Raw genomic sequence first — 6,448 nt, forward strand, 5'->3', positions numbered from 1 at the left:
TTCCTTCCTTCCTTCCTTCCTTCCTTCCTTCCTTCCTTCCTTCCTTCCTTCCTTCCTTCCTTCTTTCTTTTTTCTCTTTTTGAGACAGAGTCTCACTCCATTGCCCGGGCTGGAGTGCAGTGGCATGATCTTGGCTCACTGCAACCTCTGCCTCCCAGGTTCAAGCAATTCTCCTGCCTTAGCCTCCCAAGTAGCCGGGACTACAGGTACCCATAATCACGCCTGGATAATTTTTGTATTTTTAGTAGAGACAGGGTTTCACTATGTTGGCCTGGCTGGTGTTCAACTCCTGACCTTAAGTGATTTGCCCACCTCGGCCTCCCAAAGTGCTGGGATTACAGGTGTTAGTCACTGCGCCTGGCCTTGAAGTTCTTTTTAACTAGGTAAGGGTGGTGGCCCAGGAACTGGTTTTTCTTATTGGTGTCTCAGTTACCTCTGTCGTAGTTAAAATTAGATGATAGATACTATTTAATTTTCAACATTAATTACTCTAACACTATCAAACTAATATAAGAGTACTGAAACTAATCTTTATATTTAAAAGAAAACAAAGGAAGAAATTCCAGCTAAAAGGCACATGCTACATGCTTGATTCAATGCAATCTGCGCCAAAATACTGATGACATTCTTTATGGAAATGGAATTAAAAACGCTAAAATTTATATGGAACCACAAATGTTCACAAGTAGCCAATACAATCTTGATCAAAAAGAACAAAGCTAAGGCCAGGCTGATGCCTGTAATCCCAGCACTGTGACAGGACAAGGCAGGTGAATTGCTTGAGTCCAGGTGTTTGAGACCTGCCTGGGTGACACGGTGAAACCCCATCTCTACAAAAAATACAAAAATTAACCTGGCATGATGGTGCTTGCCTGTAGTCCCAGCTACTCAGGAGGCTGAAGTGGGAGGATTGATTGGGCATGGGAGGATCTCTTAAGCCGGTGAGGCAGAGGTTGCAGTGAGCCAAGATTGCATCACTGTACTCCAGCCTGGGTGACAGAGCAAGACCTTGTCTCAAAAAACAAAACAAAACAGGCCGGGTGCGGTGGCTCATGCCTGTAATCCCAGCACTTCGGGAGGCTGAGGCAGGTGGACCATGAGGTTAGGAGATCAAGACCATCCTGGCCAACATGGTGAAAACGTGTCTCTACTAAAAATACAAAAATTAGCTGGGCGTGGTGGTGTGCACCTGTAGTGCTAACTACTCAGGAGACTGTGGCAGGAAAATCACTTGAATCTGGGAGGCAGAGGTTACAGTGAGCTGAGATCGTGCCACTGCACTCCAGCCTGGTCAAAAAATAAATAAATAAATAAAAGAAATGATAAATGTTTGAGGCGATAAATATGTTAATTACCCTAATTTGTTTATTACTCATTGTATGCATGTATCAAACAATCATACCATACGCCATTAAGATAGATAATTATTGTGTCAATTTAAAATAAAACCTAAAAAGGTCATATGCTATAATATTACAGGAAAGAGCAAAACTTTTAAGAGCTAAGGATGAACTGAAAACATTGATGGAATGTATAAAAAGTGGCATTGATGCCATAAAGCAGGGGTTGTCACACTATGCTCCTAGGTCAAATCTGGCTTGCTGCCTGTTTTTATGAGGTTTTTGCTTTGTTTTGTTCTTTCTTTCTTTCTTTTTCTTTTTTTTTTTTGAGACGGAGCCTTGCTCTGTCACCCAGGCTGAAGTGCAGTGGTGCCATCTCAGCTCACTGCAAGCTCCGCCTCCTGGGTTCATGCCATTCTGCTGCCTCAGCCTCCCGAGTTTTTATGAGGTTTTATTGAAGCTCAGTTATACACATGGATCAGGTATTATGTATGGCTCAGTAAACATAAAAAGCTCTGTAGCCAGACCACTTGGGTTTCAATTCCAATTCTGCAACTCACTGGTTGGGTGCTCTTGGGTAGGTAATTTAGCCTCTCTGTGCTTAAGTATTGTTACCTGCAAAATGGAGATAGTAACATGACCTACCTCATAGGGTTAATAGGATCAAATGTGATCATGTATATACCATAATTTCTTAGCACATGGCCTGAGAGGGGTTAAAAAAGTTAAATAAGTGTTATTTTAATGGATCGGTTTGATCATCCCTAGACCAGCTCATCAAATTTATTATCACAAAAAGAAGGAAAGCCAGACATCATAGGCTTCCAGATTTAATGCAACAGGAAGTTTACAATCTATGAAGTATTCTTACCAAAAATCCTGGATCTAATGAAGCATCTAGACTATAGATCGACCTTCCAGTGTACAGAAAATATAGTGAACAAAGAACACGTTACATGACACCACAAGGATGCAATCAGCAAAATCTAGAATTTCTTTAAAAAATACATCACAAGTTGGGCACAGTGGTGCGTGCCTGTAGTCTCAGTTACTCAGGCAGCTGAGACAGGAGGTAATATGGTTTGGATTTGTTTCCCCATCCAAATTTCATGTCGAATTGTAATCCCCAGTGTTGGAGGAGGAGGGGCCTGGTAGGAGGTGATTGGATCATGGGGGCAGATTTCCTTCTTGCTGTTCTAGTGATAGTGAGTTCTCACGAGATCTGATTGTTTAAAAGTGTGTAGCACCTCCCCCTTCTTTCTCTTCCTCCTGCTTCCGCTTTACTTTCTGCCATGATTATAAGTTTCCTAAGGCCTCCACCCATGATTCCTGTACAGCCCGCAGAACTGTGAGCCAATTAAACCTCTTTTCTGTATACATTATCCAGTCTCAGCTATTTCTTTTTTCTTTTTTTTTTCTTTTGAGACGGAGTCTCACTCTGTCACCCAGGCTGGAGTGCAGTGGCGCAATCTCGGCTCACTGCAAGCTCTGCCTCCCGGGTTCACGCCATTCTCCTGCCTCAGCCTCCCAAGAAACTGGGACTACAGGCATCCGCCACCTCGCCCGGATAATTGTTTTTGTGTATTTTTAGTGGAGACGAGGTTTCACCATGTTAGCCACGATGGTCTTGATCACCTGACCTCGTGATCCGCCCGCCTGGGCCTCCCAAAGTGTTGGGATTACAGGTGAGAGCCACCAAGCCCGGCCAGGTCTCAGGTATTTCTTTATAGCAGTGAGAGAACAGACCTAATACAGCAGGATTGCTTGAGCCCAGGAGTTCAAGGCTATAGTGCAGGAGAATAGTGCCTATGAATAACCACTAAACTCCAGTCTGGGCAACATAGGGAGACCCTTTCTGTGGGAAAAAAAAAAAAAAAATGGTGGAGATTGTCAGATTCCAAGTACAGGTGAGATAGAAGGGATGTGCTGTAAATATAAAAAACATAGGTTGGAAGCAAAAGAATGAAAAAATCTATACATGCAAACACTAATTGTAAGAAAGCTGAAGTGGCCATATTTACATCAGACAATGTAGACTTCATGGCAAAAAATATTACCAGAGATAAAGAGGGACATTTAGTAATGATCAAAGGGTCAATTTATCAAGAAGATACAGTATTAATAGTGTATGAATTTAGTAAAAAAGCTTCAATACACATAAGGAAAAATGTGACAGAACTAAAAAAGAAAAACACAAATTCAGATTTGCAGTTGGAAACTGGCCTCAGTCTCTCAGGAAATGATAGAAGAATATAGAAAATCAGAAGGGTAGAGAAGACTTGAGTAATGTTGTCAAACAATTTGACCTAACTAAAATTTATAGACAGTTCACCTCACTGCCAATTATATGTTCTACTAATGCATATAGGGAACATTCAGTAAGATAGACCATATGCTGCACTATAATACAAATCTTAATAAATTTAAAAGGATTGAAATACTATAGAGTATATTAGGTACAGATTCTGTATTAAATTAGAACTCAATGACAAGAGGATATCTAGGAAATTTCCAAATATTTGGAAATTAGACCACACGTGTCTAAATACGCCACAGATCCAAGAAGAGATCATAAGAAATGTTAGAAAATGTTTCGTACCGCAAGAAAATGAAATCATGACATTGAACTTGTGGGATGCAGCTAAAGCAGTGATTAGAAGGAAATTTATGCCTTTGTCCATTTTATCAGTGTCCAACCTCATTGGCACGACTAACTAGCAGGAAAGCTGGTGTTCTTCACCATGGAGCCACACACACACCTGAGACTTTGAGAAGCTGAAAATAGGGAGCCAGTGACAGCCAATGGCTGCTTACATTAGAAAAGAAAAAAATGTTTGAAATGAGGTATATGTTGCCTTGAAAATCCAAGGATGCCTGTTGGGTGCCGTGTTCCTTTCTTAGTGGCTGGAGGGGTCAGATGCAGCCCCTTCCCTTTACTTTGGGAGGAGTATCTTGACATTCCCCAGATCACTAGAAATTTGAATTTCTGTCCCACCCTCTGGCATGCATGCGTCTTACTGAAATGCTGACAGCAGACACTAATTCCTGCTCATCAGATCCAATGGGCTTGGTATCATCAAAACACTTGATGGGAATGATAGTCTGGTGAATGGAGAGGAAGCCAAGATTCCTGCAGATCAGATTGTGACATAAAATCGGAAGGTTGATAAAGTTCCGAGGTGAGATAGTGACGGTGAATTGCTGCCCCAGCCAGCTGGAAACAAACTGTTCCTCATGGTCTTCACTAACCACGTGTAACCATGTAGCCAGAGAAAGCATTCATCAGACCAATAACTGCACACCAGCAATGAAACCATTTCTGAAACAGCAGCTTCACCTCTGATGAAGTTTATAATAATCCACTGTTATTCTCCCAGAAACCGTCTGTCTTCTGCACAGGCAAAATTATGTAATTTGAATGGAAATGGGGTGGGTGGGAGCAGGGGGCATCACCATCCTGCATCTTTCATGGGTTTTTGTTTGTTTGTTTGTTTGTTTTGTTTTTTGAGACGGAGTCTCGTTCTGTCGCCAGGCTGGAGTGCAGTGGCATGATCTCAGCTCACTGCAACCTCCACCTCCTGGATTCAAGCGATTGTCCTGCCTCAGCCTCCCAAGTAGCTTGGGACTACAGGCTTGTGGCACCATGCCCAGCTAATTTTTATAGTTTTAGTAGAGACAGGGTTTTAGCATGTTGGCCAGGATGGTCTTGATCTCTTGACTTCGTGATCCATCTGCCTCAGCCTCCCAAAGTGCTGGGATTACAGGCACGGTGGTTCATGTTCTTGATGGTAGCACTAAACTCTGCAATTCCTCCAGCAATGTAAAATGGCTTTTTCCTATTTTGGTAGATAGAGGCAGTTTCAGTGCCTTCTACTTGGCTCAGAGAATCCGTGTAAAGACTCTGCCAGTTTCTAGTATATACATTCAAATGATGCATTCTGTAACTGAAGAAATAACTATAGGATTCTAGAACCCACTGGGCTTATCTGAGATGAACCTACACCCAAATTTGACTGATCATTTTTTCTATCAACTCCTATTCTGTCTGATAGACATAGTGGTATTTTAGCTCTCCAGGAATTAGTGTCAGTTCAGAGCCATTGACCAACAATTGCTGAATAGTCTTGTTATTTCCCTTTCTTCAGTTCATAGTCAATATACAACCTAGTAAATATCCATGAGATTCTTTGGGAAGGTTAGGAGAACGAGTTACAGTACAAATTCTGTGGCTCAGAGTTCAGATGCCCCTGGCCCCCCTTTCATTCAAGGAGCTCTGGGTCTGTGAACTGGCTCAACTCTGGGAATTGGTTGGGAGGCTGAAACTCCCTATTACAATGATTTTTTCTGTACTGCTCTTCACCAGACCTAGAGCTTTTCTGCTTGTAAAAATCAAGTAAGGTTTCAGTAGGCTGCCATGTATATCAGCTGTAGGGATGCTGTCATCAACTAATCAATGCCCAAGATCTCTGAGGACAGACCATCTTGATGACTGTGCCAGTTCTGCTGCCCATGATGGCAGCTGGTCCCACATTGGCTTTGGCAATCAAGTGCCACCACTCAGTCATCAGATTCTATCATTCCCAGTGAATTCAGGGAGTAAAGCTTAATGACAGCATCCCTCCCACCATCATTACCAGCCTAGACTCCTCAAGGATTAAGAAGCCATTGCCCCCGCCCCTACACCGTCCTGACAAATGGACTTCTCACAGTCTTGTGAAGGGGTTTTCTTCAGATTCTGAGAGCCAGAGTTAGGCAATGGGTGGACAGGTTTTACATGAAAAATCTACTCTAGCATTCATACTCCTACTCTAGGAGACATTTTTCCAAAGAGTACCGAGAAAGTTCTGGCATTTCACCCGTAGAACCATGCGTAGCCATTTGAACAAGCAAATTGACTTTAGAATTGCGATGTAGTAAACCTGATTAAAAATTCTGGCCTGATCCAACATTATTTTCCTTCCACTCTGATCCAGTATCCCTTTGATCCATTCCTATATAAGTGCTACAGATTTCTGCCAATGTCACTTGGCAAAAATCTTGCAACTTTTATGGTGTGCGTTGTGCCTTATTAGGCCTCAAACCCCTCTGAACCTTACCTTCAGGGCCAG

The sequence above is a fragment of the Piliocolobus tephrosceles genome, chromosome 9, assembly GCF_002776525.5.
Source record: "Piliocolobus tephrosceles isolate RC106 chromosome 9, ASM277652v3, whole genome shotgun sequence".
In the NCBI taxonomy this organism is placed as follows: domain Eukaryota; kingdom Metazoa; phylum Chordata; class Mammalia; order Primates; family Cercopithecidae; genus Piliocolobus; species Piliocolobus tephrosceles.